Below are 16,431 nucleotides of genomic sequence, written 5' to 3' on the forward strand. Positions count from 1 at the left end.
ATCTGTATGAACATGGAAATATCTACACCGCTATCTGTATGAACATGGAAATATCCACACCGCTATCTGTATGAACATGCAAATATCTACACAGCTATCTGTATATCAATGGAAATATCTACACTGCTATCTCTATAAACATGGAAATATCTACACTGCTATCTTTATAAATATGGAAATATCTACACCGCCATCTCGATGAAGATGGAAATATCTACACCGCCATTTGTATGAACATGGAAATATCTACACCACCGTCTGTATGAACATGGAAATATCTTCACCGCCATCTGTATGAACATGGATATGTGTACACTGGCATCTGGATGAACATGGAAATATCTACACAGCTATCTGCATGAGCATGGAAATATCTACACAGCTATCTGAATATACACGGAAATATCTACACAGATTTCTCTATAAATATGGAAATAACTACAGCGCTATCTCTATAAACTTCGAAATATCTACACCGCCATCTGTATGAACATGGAAATATCTACACCGGCATTTGTACAAACATGGACATATCTACACCGCCATCTGTATTAAGATGGAAATATCTACACCGCTCTCTGTATAAACATGGAAATATCTGCCCAACTATCAGTATAAACATGGAAATATCCGCACCGCTATCTGTATAAACATGGAAATATCTACACTGTTATCTGCATAAACATGGAAATATCCACACCGCTATCTGTGTAAACATGGAAATGTCTACACCGCTATCTGTGTAAACATGGAAATATCTACACCGCAATCTGTGTAAACATGAAAATATCTGCACTGCCATCCCTATAAACATGGAAATATCTACACCGCCATCTATTTGAACATGGAAATATCTACACCGCCATCTCTATAAACGTGGAAATATCTACACCGCTATCTCTATGAACTTGGAAATATCTACACTGCTCTCTGTATAAAATTGAAATTATCTACACCACTATCTCTATAAACATGGACATATCTACACTGCTATCTGTATAAACATGGAAATATCTACACCGCTATCTGCATAAACATGGAAATATCTTCACCGCTATCTGTATAAACATGGAAATATCTACAACGCTGTCACTATAAACTTGGAAATAACTACACCACTATCTCAGTAAACAAGGAAATATCTAGACCGCCATCTCTATATACATGGAAATATCTACACCACCATCTGTATAAACATGGAGATATCTATACCGCTATCTGCATAAACATGGAAACATCTACACCGCCATCTCTATGAACATGGAAATACCTTCACCGCCATCTGTACGAACATGGAAATATCTATACCGCCATCTGTATGAACATGTAAATATCTACACCGCCATCTGTAAGAACATGGAAATATCTACACCGCTAACTGTATGAACATGGAAATATCTACACCGCTGTCTGTATGAACATGGAAATGTCTACACCGTTATCTGTATGAACATGGAAATACCTACACCGCTATCTGTATGAACATGGAAATATCTACACCGCTATCTGTACTAACATGGAAATATCTACACCGCTATCTGTATGAACATACAAATATCTACACAGCTATCTGTATATCAATGGAAATATCTACACAACTATCTCTATTAACATGGAAATAACTACACTGCTATCTGTATAAACATGGAAATATCTACACCGCCACCTATATGAACATGGAAATATCTACACTGCCATCCCTACAAACATGGAAATATCTACACCGCCATCTGTATGAACATATGAATATCTTCACCGCCATCTGTATGAACATGGATATATCTACACCGATAAATGTATGAACATGGAAATGTTTACACCGATATTGGTATGAAGATGGAAATATCTACGCCGCTATCTGTATGAACATGGAAATATCTACACCGCTATCTGTATGAACATGGATGTATCTACACTGCTATCTGTATGAACATGGAAATATCTACACCACCATCTATATGAACATGTAAATACACCGCCATCAGTATGAACATGGAAATATCTACACCGCTAACTGTATGAACAAGGAAATATCTACACCGCTATCTGTATGAACATGGAAATATCTACACCGCTATCTGTATGAACATGGAAAAATCTTCACCGCTATCTGTATGAACATGGAAATACCAACACCGCAATCTGTATGAACATGGAAATATCTTCACCGCTATCTCTATGAACATGCAAATATCTACACAGCTATCTGTATATCAATGGAAATATCTACACTGCTATCTCTATAAACATGGAAATAATTACACTGCTATCTCTCTAAATATGGAAATATCTACACCGCCATCTCTATGAACATGGAAATATCTACACCGCTATCTGTATGAACATGGAAATATCTACACCGCTATCTGTACGAACATGGAAATATCTACACCGCTATCTGTATGAACATGCAAATATCTACACAGCTATCTCTATATCAATGGAAATATCTACACAGCTATCTCTATTAACATGGAAATAACTACACTGCTATCTGTATAATCATGGAAATATCTACACCGCCACCTGTATGAACATGGAAATATCTACACTGCCATCCGTACAAACATGGAAATATCTACACCGCCATCTGTATGAACATGGAAATATCTTCACCGCCATCTGTATGAACATGGAAATATCTAAACCGCTAAATGTATGAACATGGAAATATCTACACCGCCATCTGTGTGAACATGGAAATATCTACACCGCTAACTGTATGAACATGGAAATATCTACACCGCTATTGGTATGAACATGGAAATATCTACACCGCTATCTGTATCAACATGGAAATATCTACACCGCCATCTGTATGAACATGGAAATATCTACACCGCCATCTGTATGAACGTGGAAATATCTACACTGCCATCTGTATGAACGTGGAACTATCTACACCGCTATCTGTATGAACATGGAAATATCTACACCGCTATCTGTATGAACGTGGAAATATCTACACCGCTATCTATATGAACATGGAAATATCTACACCGCTATCTGGACGAACATGGAAATATCTACACCGCCATTTGTATGAACCTGGAAATATCTACACCACTATCTGTATGAACTTGGAAATATCTACACTGCTCTCTGTATAAAACTGAAATTATCTACACCACTATCTCTATAAACATGAAAATATCTACACTTCTATCTGTATAAACATGGAAATATCAACACCGCTATCTGTATAAACATGGAAATATCTTCACCGCTATCTGTATAAACATGGAAATATCTACAACGCTGTCTCTATAAACTTGGAAATAACTACACCACTATCTCTGTAAACATGGAAATATCTAGACCTCCATCTCTATATACATGGAAATATCTACACCACCATCTGTATAAACATGGAAATATCTACACCGCTATCTATATGAACATGGAAATATCTATACCGCCATCTGTACGAACATGGAAATATCTATACCGCCATCTGTATGAACATGTAAATATCTACACCGCCATCTGTTTGAACATGGAAATATCTACACCGCTAACTGTATGAACATGGAAATACCTACACCGCTGTCTGTATGAACATGGAAATATCTACAACGTTATCTGTATCAACATGGAAATATCTACAATGCTATCTATATGAACATGCAAATATCTACACCGCTATCTGTACGAACATGGAAATATCTACACCGCTATCTGTATGAACATGCAAATATCTACACAGCTATCTGTATATCAATGGAAATATCCACATAGCTATCTCTATTAACATGGAAATAGCTACAGTGCTATCTGTATAAACATGGAAATATCTACACCTCCACCTGTATGAACATGGAAATATCTACACTGCCATCCGTACAAACATGGAAATATCTACACCGCTATCTGTATGAACATGGAAATATCTTCACCGCCATCTGTATGAACATGGAAATATCTACACCGCTAACTGTATGAACATGGAAATATCTACACCGCTATCTGTATGAACATGGAAATATCTTCACCGCCATCTGTATGAACATGGAAATATCTACACCGCTAAATGTATGAACATGGAAATATCTACACCGCCATCTGTATTAAGATGGAAATATCAACACCGCTGTCTTTATAAACATGGAAATATCTGCCCATCTATCTGTATAAACATTGAAATATCTGCCCAACTATCTGTATAAACATGGAAATATCCGCACCGCTATCTGAATAAACATGAAAATATCCGCACCGCTATCTGTATAAACATGGAAGTATCTAAACTGCTATCTGCATAAACATGGAAATATCCACACCGCTATCTGTGTAAACATGGAAATGTCTACACCGCGATCCGTGTAAACATGGAAATATCTACACCGCCATCTGTGTAAACATGAAAATATCCACAACGCCATCCCTATAAACATGGAAATATCTACACCATCCTCTGTATGAACATGGAAATATCTACACCACCATCTCTATAAATGTTGAAATATCTACACCGCTATCTGTATGAACTTGGAAATATCTACAATACTCTCTGTATAAAATTGAAATTATCTACACCACTATCTCTATAAACATGGAAATATCTACACTGCTGTCTGCATAAACATGGAAATATCTACACCGCTATCTGTATAAACATGGAAATATCTACACCGCAATCTCTATGAACATGGAAATATCTACACCGCCATCTGTACGAATATGGAAATATCTATAACGCCATCTGTATGAACATGTAAATATCTACACCGCCATCTGTATGAACATAGAAATATCTAGACCGCTATTGGTATGAACATGGAAATATCTACACCGCTATCTGTATGAACATGGAAATATCTACACCGTCATCTATATGAACATGGAAATATCTACACCGCCATCTGTATGAACATGGAAATATCTACACCGCCATCTGTATGAACATGCAAATATCTACACCGCTATCTGTATGAACATGGAAATATCTACACCGCTAGCTGTATGAACATGGAAATATCTACATCGCTATCTGTATGAACATGGAAATATCTACACAGCTTTCTGTATATCAATGAAAATATCTACACTGCTATCCCTATAAACATGGAAATAACTACACTGCTATCTGTATAAATATGGAAATATCTACACCGCCATCTCTATGAACATGGAAATATCTACACCGCAATTTGTATGAACATGGAATTATCTACACCGCCATCTCTATGAACATGGAAATATCTACACCGCCATTTGTATGAATATGGAAATATCTACACCGCCATCTGTATGAACATGGAAATATCTTCACCGCCATCTGTATGAACATGGATATATGTACACCGGCATCTGGATGAACATGGAAATATCTACACCGCTATCTGCATGAACATGGAAATATCTACACAGCTATCTGAATATACATGGAAATATCTACAAAGATTTCTCTACAAATAAGGAAATAACTACAGCGCTATCTCTATAAACTTTGAAATATCTACACCGCCATCTGTATGAACATGGAAATATCTACACCGCCATCTGTACAAACATGGACATATCTACACCGCCATCTGTATTAAGATGGAAATATCTACACCGCTATCTGTATAAACATGGAAATATCTGCCCAACTATCAGTATAAACATGGAAATATCCGCACCGATATTTGTATAAACATGGAAATATCTGCACTGCTATCTGCATAAACATGGAAATATCCACACCACTATCTGTGTAAACATGGAAATGTCTACACCGCTATCCGTGTAAACATGGAAATATCTACACCGCCATCTGTGTAAACATGAAAATATCTACACCGCCATCCCTATAAACATGGAAATATCTACACCGCCATCTGTACGAACATGGAAATATCTACACCGCCATCTCTATAAACGTGGAAATATCTACACCGCTAACTGCATGAACATGGAAATATCTACACAGCTCTCTCTATGAACATGGAAATATCTACACCGTTATCTGTATGAACATGGAAATATCTACACCACCATCTCTATAAACGTGGAAATATCTACACCGCTATCTGTATGAACATGGAAATATCTACACCGCTAGCTGTATGAACATGGAAATATCTACATCGCTATCTGTATGAACATGGAAATATCTACACAGCTTTCTGTATATCAATGAAAATATCTACACTGCTATCCCTATAAACATGGAAATAACTACACTGCTATCTGTATAAATATGGAAATATCTACACCGCCATCTCTATGAACATGGAAATATCTACACCGCAATTTGTATGAACATGGAATTATCTACACCGCCATCTCTATGAACATGGAAATATCTACACCGCCATTTGTATGAATATGGAAATATCTACACCGCCATCTGTATGAACATGGAAATATCTTCACCGCCATCTGTATGAACATGGATATATGTACACCGGCATCTGGATGAACATGGAAATATCTACACCGCTATCTGCATGAACATGGAAATATCTACACAGCTATCTGAATATACATGGAAATATCTACAAAGATTTCTCTACAAATAAGGAAATAACTACAGCGCTACCTCTATAAACTTTGAAATATCTACACCGCCATCTGTATGAACATGGAAATATCTACACCGCCATCTGTACAAACATGGACATATCTACACCGCCATCTGTATTAAGATGGAAATATCTACACCGCTATCTGTATAAACATGGAAATATCTGCCCAACTATCAGTATAAACATGGAAATATCCGCACCGATATTTGTATAAACATGGAAATATCTGCACTGCTATCTGCATAAACATGGAAATATCCACACCACTATCTGTGTAAACATGGAAATGTCTACACCGCTATCCGTGTAAACATGGAAATATCTACACCGCCATCTGTGTAAACATGAAAATATCTACACCGCCATCCCTATAAACATGGAAATATCTACACCGCCATCTGTACGAACATGGAAATATCTACACCGCCATCTCTATAAACGTGGAAATATCTACACCGCTAACTGCATGAACATGGAAATATCTACACAGCTCTCTCTATGAACATGGAAATATCTACACCGTTATCTGTATGAACATGGAAATATCTACACCACCATCTCTATAAACGTGGAAATATCTACACCGCTATCTGTATGAACATGGAAATATCTACATCGCTATCTGTATGAACACGCAAATATCTGCACAGCTATCTGTATATCAATGGAAATATCTACACAACTATCTCTATTAACATGGAAATAACTACACTGCTATCTGTATAAACATGGAAATATCTACACCGCCACCTGTATGAACATGGAAATAACTACACTGCCATCCGTACAAACATGGAAATATCTACACCGCCATCTGTATGAACATATGAATATCTTCAACGCCATCTGTATGAACATGGAAATATCTACACCGCCATTTGGATGAACGTGGAAATATCTACACCGCTATCTGCATGAACATGGAAATATCTACACAGCTATCTGCATATACATGGAAATATCTACACAAATTTTTCTATAAATTTGGAAATAAGTACAGCGCTATCTCTATAAACTTCGAAATATCTACACCGCCATCTGTACGAACATAGACATATCTACACCGCCATCTGTATTAAGATGGAAATATCTACACCGCTATCTGAATAAACATGGAAATCTCTGCCCAACTATCTGTATAAACATGGAAATATCTACACCGCTATCTGCATAAACATGGAAATATCTACACCGCTATCTGCATCAACATGGAAATATCCACACCACGATCTGTGTAAACATGGAAATGTCTACACCGCTATCTGTGTAAACATTTAAATATCTACACCGCCATCTGTGTAAACATGAAAATTTCTACACCGCCATCTCTAAAAACATGGAAATATTTACACCACCTTCTGTATGACCATGGAAATATCTACACCGCCATCTCTATAAACGTGGAAATATCTACACTGCTATCTGTATGAACTTGGAAATATCTACCCTGCTATCTGTATAAAATTGAAATTATCTACACAACTATCTCTATAAACATGGAAATAGCTACACTGCTCTCTGTATAAACATGGAAATATCTACACCGCTATCTGTATAAACATGGAAATACCTTCACCGCTATCTGTATAAACTTGGAAATATCTACACCGCTATCTGTATAAACATGGAAATACCTTCACCGCTATCTGTATAAACATGGAAATATCTACAACGCTGTCTCTATAAACTTGGAAATAACTACACCACTATCTCTATAAACATGGAAATATCTAGACCGCCATCTCTATAAACATGGAAATATCTACACCACCATCTGTATAAACATGGAAATATCTATACCGCTATCTGCATAAACATGGAAATATCTACACCGCCATCTCAATGAACATGGAAATATCTACACTGCCATCTGTACGAACATGGAAATATCTACACCGCTAACTGTATGAACATGGAAATATCTACAACGCTATCTGTATGAACATGGAAATATCTACACCGTTATCTGTATGAACATGGAAATATCTACACCGCTATCTGTATGAACATGGAAATATCTATACCTCTATCTGTACGAACATGGAAATATCTACACCGCAATCTGTATGAACATGCAAATATATACACAGCTATCTGTATATCAATGGAAATATCTACATTGCTATCTCTATAAACATGGAAATAACTACACTGCTATCTGTATAAACATGGAAATATCTACACCACCATCTGTATAAACATTTAAATAGCTATAACGCTATCTGCATAAACATGGAAATATCCACACCGCCATCTCTATGAATATGGAAATATCTACACCGCCATGTGTATGAACATGGAAATATATAAACCGCCCTCTATATAAACATGGAAATATCTACACCACCATCTCTATAAACATGTAAATATCTACACCAGCATCTGTATGAACATGGATATATCTACACCGGAATCTGGATGAACATGCAAATATCTATACCGCTATCTGCATGGACATGGAAATAGCTACACAGCTATCTGCATATACGTGGAAATATCTACACAGATTTCTCTATAAATATGGAAATAACTACAGCTCTATCTCAATAAACTTCGAAATATCTACACCACCATCTGTATGAACATGGAAATATCTACACCGCCATCTGTACGAACATAGACATATCTACACCGCCACCTGTATTAAGATGGAAATATCTACACCGCTATCTGTATAAACATGGAAATATCTGCCCAACTATCTGTAAAAACATGGAAATATCCGCACCGCTATCTGTATAAACATGGAAATATCTACACCGCTATCTGCATAAACATGGAAATATCCAAACCGCTATCTGTGTAAACATGGAAATGGCTACACCGCTATCTGTGTAAACATGAAAATATCTACACCGCCATCTCTATAAACACGGAAATATCTACACCGCCATCTGTATGAACATGGAAATATCTACACCGCCATCTCTATAAACGTGGAAATATCTACACCGCTATCTGTATGAACTTGGAAATATCTACACTGCTCTCTGTATAAAATTGAAATGATCTACACCACTATCTCTATAAACATGGAAATATCTTCACTGCTGTCTGTATAAACATGGAAATATCTACACCGCTATCTGTATAAACATAGAAATACCTTCACCGCTATCTGTATAAACATGGAAATATCTTCACCGCTATCTGTATAAACATGGAAATATCTACAACGCTGTCTCTATAAACTTGGAAATAACTACACCACTATCTCTATAAACATGGAAATATCTAGACCGCCATCTCTATAAACATGGAAATATCTACACCACCATCTGTATAAACATTGAAATACCTATAACGCTATCTGCATAAACATGGAAATATCCACACCGCCATCTCTATGAATATGGAAATATCTACACCGCCATCTGCACGAACATGGAAATATCTACACCGACATCTGTATGAACATGTAAATATCTACACCGCCATCTGTATGAACATGGAAATATCTACACCGCTAACTGTATGAACATGGAAATACCTACAAGGCTATCTGTATGAACATGGAAATATCTACACCGTTATCTCTTTGAACATGGAAATATCTACACTGCTATCTGTATGAACATGGAAATATCTACACCGCTATCTGTATGAACATGGAAATATCTACACAGCTATCTGTATGAACATGCAAATATCTGCACAGCTATCTGTATATAAATGGAAATATCTACACTGCTATCTCTATAAACATGGAAATAACTACACTGCTATCTCTATAAACATGGAAATATCTACACCGCCACCTGTATGAACATGGAAATATCTACACTCCATCCGTATGAACATGGAAATATCTACACCGCTATCTGTATGAACATGGAAATATCTACACCGCTATCTGTATGAACATGGAAATATCTGCACCGTTATCTGTATGAACATGGAAATATCTACACCGCTATCTGTATGAGCATGGAAGTATCTACACTGCTATGTGTATGAACATGCAAATATCTACACAGCTATCTGTATATCAATGGAAATATCTACACTGCTATCTCTATAAACATGGAAATAACTACACTGCTATCTGAACAAACATGGAAATATCTACACCGCCATCTATATGAACATGGAAATATCTACACCGCCATCTGCATGAACATGGAAATATCTTCACTGCCATATGTATTAACAAGGGTATATCTACACCGGCATCTGGATGAACATATAAATATCTACACCGCCATCTTTATGAACATGGAAATATCTACACCGCCATCTGTATGAACATGCACAAATCCACACCGCCATCTGTATTAAGATGGAAATATCTACACCGCTATCTGTATAAACATGGAAATATCTGCCCAAATATCTGTATAAACATGGAAATATCCGCACCGCTAACTGTATAAACATGGAAATATCTACACCGCTATCTGCATAAACATGGAAATATCCACACCGCTATCTGTGTAAACATGGAAATGTCTACACCGCTATCTGTGTAAACATGGAAATATCTCCACCGCCATCTGTGTAAACATGAAAATATCTACACCGCCATCTCTAAAAACATGGAAATATCTACACCGCCATCAGTATGAACATGGAAATATCTACACCGCCATCTCTATAAACGTGGAAATATCTACACCGCTATCTGTATGAACTTGGAAATATCTACACTGCTATCTGTATAAAATTGAAATTATCTACACCACTATCTCTATAAACATGGAAATATCTACACTGCTATCTGTATAAACATGGAAATATCTACACCGCTATCTGTATAAACATGGAAATATCTTCACCGCTATCTGTATAAACATGGAAATATCTACACCGCTATCTGTATGAACATGGAAATATCTACACCGCTATCAGTATGAACATGGAAATATCTACACCTCTATCTGTACGAACATGGAAATATCTACGCCGCTATCACTATGAACATGCAAATATCTACACAGCTATATGTAGATCAATGGAAATATCTACATTGCTATCTCTATAAACATGGAAATAACTACACTGCTATCTGTATAAACATGAAAATATCTACACCGCCTCCTGTACGAACATGGAAATAGCTACACTGCCATCCGTATGAACATGGAAATATCTACACCGCCATCTGTATGAACATGTAAATATCTACACAGCTATCTATATATCAATGGAAATATCTACACTGCTATCTTCATAAAAATGGAAATAACTACACTGCTATCTGTATGAACCTGGAAATATCTACACCGCCACCTGTATGAACATGGAAATATCTACACTGCCATCCGTACGAACATGGAAATATCTACACCGCCATCTGTATGAACATGGAAATATCTTCACCGCCATCTGTATGAACATGGATATATCTACACCGGCATCTGGATGAACATGGAAATACCTACACTGCTATCTGCATGAACATGGAAATATCTACACAGCTATCTGCATATACATGGAAATATCTACAGAGATTTCTCTATAAATATGGAAATAACTACAGCGCTATCTCCATAAATTTTGAAATATCTACACCGCCATCTGTATGAACATGGAAATATCTACACCGCCATCTGTACGAACATGGACCTATCTACACCGCCATCTGTATTAAGATGGAAATATCTAAACCGCTATCTGTATAAACATGGAAATATCTGCCCAACTATCTGTATAAACATGGAAATATCCGCACCGCTATCTGTATAAACATGGAAATATCTACACCGCTATCTGCATAAACATGGAAATATCCACACCGCTATCTGTGTAAACATGGAAATGTCTACACCGCTATCTGTGTAAACATGGAAATATCTCCACCGCCATCTGTGTAAACATGAAAATATCTACACCGCCATCTCTAAAATCTTGGAAATATCTACACCGCCATCTGTATGAACATGGAAATATCTACACCGCCATCTCTATAAACGTGGAAATATCTACACCACTATCTGTATGAACTTGGAAATATCTACACTGCTATCTGTATAAAATTGAAATTATCTACACCACTATCTCTATAAACATGGAAATATCTACACTGCTATCTGTATAAACGTGGAAATATCTACAAAGCTATCTGCATAAACATGGAAATATCTTCACCACTATCTGTATAAACATGGAAATATGTACAATGCTGTCTCTATAAACTTGGAAATAACTACACCACTATCTCTATAAACATGGAGATATCTACACCGCCATCTCTATAAACATGGAAATATTGACACCACCATCTGTATAAACATGGAAATATCAATACCGCTATGTGCATAAACATGGAAATAACTACACCGCCATCTGTACGAACATGGAAATATCTACACTGCCATCTGTATGAATGTGGAAATATCTACACCGCCATCTGTATGAACATGGCAATATCTACACCGCTAACTGTATGAACTTGGAAATATCTACACCGCTATCTGTATGAACATGGAAATATCTACACCGCTATCTGTAAAACATGGAAATATCTACACCGCTATCTGTATGAACATGGAAATATCTACACCGCATTCTGTATGAACATGGAAATATCTACACCGCTATCTGCATGAACATGCAAATATATACACAGCTATCTGTATATCAATGGAAATATCTACACTGCTATCTCTATAAACATGGAAATATCTACATTGCTATCTGTATAAACATGGAAATATCTACACCGCCATCTCTGTAAACATGGAAATATCTACGCCGCCATTTGTATGAACACGGAAATATCTACACCGCCATCTGTATGAACATGGAAATATCTACACCGCCATCTGTATGAACATGGAAATATCTACACCGCCATCTGTATGAACATGGAAATATCTTCACCGCCATCTGTATGAAGATCGATATATCTACACCAGCATCTGGATGAACATGGAAATATCTACACCGCTATCTGCATGAACATGGAAATATCTACACAGCTATCTGCATATACATGGAAATAACTACAGAGATTTCTCTATAAATATGGAAATAACTACAGCCCTATCTCTATAAACTTCGAAATATGTACACCGCCATCTGTATGAACATGGAAATATCTACACCGCCAACTTTACGAACATGGACATATCTACACCGCCATCTGTATTAAGATGGAAATATCTACACCGCTATCTGTATAAACATGGAAATATCTGCCCTACTATCTGTGTAAACATGGAAGTATCCGCACCGCTATCTGTATAAACATGGAAATATCTACACCACTATCTGCATAAACATGGAAATATCCACACCGCTATCTGTGTAAACATGGAAATGTCTACACCACTATCTGAGTAATCATGGAAATATCTCCACCGCCTTCTGTGTAAACATGAAAATATCGACACCACCATCTCTAAAAACATTGAAATATCTTCACCGCAATCTGTATGAACATGGAAATATCTACACCGCCATCTCTATAAACGTGGAAATATCTACACCGCTATCTGTATGAACTTGGAAATATCTACACTGCTACCTGTATAAAATTGAAATTATCTACACCAGTATCTCAATAAACATGGAAATATCTACACTGCTATCTGTATAAACATGGAAATATCTACACCGCTATCTGTATAAACATGGAAATATCTTCACCGCTATCTGTATAAACATGGAAATATCTACAAGGCTGTCTCTATAAACTTGGAAATAACTACACCCCTATCTCTATAAACATGGAAATATCTAGACCGCCATCTCTATAAACATGGAAATATCTACACCACCAAGTGTATAAACATGGAGATATCTACACCGCTATCTGCATAAACATGGAAATATCTACACCGCCATCTCTATGAACATGGAAATATCTGCAACGCCATCTGTATGAACATGGAAATATCTATACCGCCATCTGTATGAACATGTAAATATCTACACCGCCATCTGTATGAACATGGAAATATATACACCGCTAACTGTATGAACATGGAAATATCTACACCGCTATCTGTATGAACATGGAAATATCTACACCGTTATCTGTATGAACATGGAAATATCTACAACGCTATCTGTATGAACATGGAAATATCTACACCGCTATATGTACGAACATGGAAATATCTACACCGCTATCTGTATGAACACGCAAATATCTACACAGCTATCTGTATATCAATGGAAATATCTACACAGCTGTCTTTATAAACATGGAAATAACTACACTGCTATCTGTATAAACATGGAAACAGCTACACCGCCACCTGTATGAACATGGAAATATCTACACCACTATCTGTAGGAACATGGAAATATCTACACTGCTATCTGTATGAAAATGGAAATATCTACACCGCTATCTGTATGAACATGGAAATATCCACACCGCTATCTGTATGAACATGCAAATATCTACACAGCAATCTGTATATCAATGGAAATATCTACACCGCTATCTCTATAAACATGGAAATATCTACATTGCTATCTGTATAAACATGGAAATATCTACACATATCTACACCGTCATCTCTATGAACATGGACATACCTACACCGCCATTTGTATGAACACGGAAATATCTACACCGCCTTCTCTATGAACATGGAAATATCAACACCGCCATTTGTATGAACATGGAAATACCTACACCGCCATCTGTATGAACATGGAAATATCTTCACCGCCATCTGTATGAACATGGATATATCTACACCGGCATCTGGATGAACATGGAAATATCTACACCGCTATCTGCATAAACATGGAAATATCTACACTGCTATCTGCATAAACATGGAAATATCTACTGAGATTTCTCTATAAATATGGAAATAACTACAACGCTATCTCTATAACTTCGAAATATCTACACCGCTATCTCTATGAACATGGAAATATCTACACCGCCATCTGTATGAACATGGAAATATCTACACCGCCATCTGTACAAACATGGACATATCTACACCGCCATCTGTATTAAGATGGTAATATCTACACCGCTATCTGTATAAACATGGAAATATCTGCCCAACTATCTGCATAAACATGGAAATATCCGCGTCGCTATCTGTATAAACATGGAAATATCTACACCGCTATCTGCATAAACATGGAAATACCCACACCGCTATCTGTGTAAACATGGAAATGTCTACAACGCTATCTGTGTAAACATGGATATATCTACACCGCCATCTGTATAAACATGAAAATATCTACACCGCCATCACTATAAACATGGAAATATCTACACCGCTATCTGTATAAACATGGAAATATCTACAACGCTTCTCTATAAACTTGGAAATAACTACACCACAATCTCTGTAAACATGGAAATATCTAGACCGCCATCTCTATAAACATGGAAATATCTACACCACAATCTGTATAAACATGGAAATATCTATACCGCTATCTGCATAAACATGGAAATATCTACATCGCCACCTCTATGAACATGGAAATATCTACACCGCCATCTGTACGAACTTGGAAATATCTACACCGCCATCTGTATGAACATCTAAATATCTACACCGCTATCTGTATGAACATGGAAATATCTACACCGCTAACTGTACGAACATGGAAATATCTACACCGCTATCTGTATGAACATGGAAATATCTACACCGTTATCTGTATGAACATGGAAATATCTACACCGCTATCTGTATGAACATGGAAATATCTACACCGCTATCTGTACGAACATGGAAATATCTACACCGCTATCTGTATGAACACACACATAACTACACAGCAATCTGTATATCAATGGAAATATCTACACTGCTATCTCTATAAACATCGAAATAACTACACTGCTATCTGTATAAACAAGGAAATATCTACACCGCCACCTGTATGAACATGGAAATATCTACACTGCCATCCGTACGAACATGGAAATATTTACACCGCCATCTGTATGAGCATGTAAATATCTACACCGCCATTTGTATGAGCA

This window comes from Gorilla gorilla, chromosome 19, assembly GCF_029281585.2.
Source record: "Gorilla gorilla gorilla isolate KB3781 chromosome 19, NHGRI_mGorGor1-v2.1_pri, whole genome shotgun sequence".
In the NCBI taxonomy this organism is placed as follows: Eukaryota; Metazoa; Chordata; class Mammalia; order Primates; family Hominidae; genus Gorilla; species Gorilla gorilla.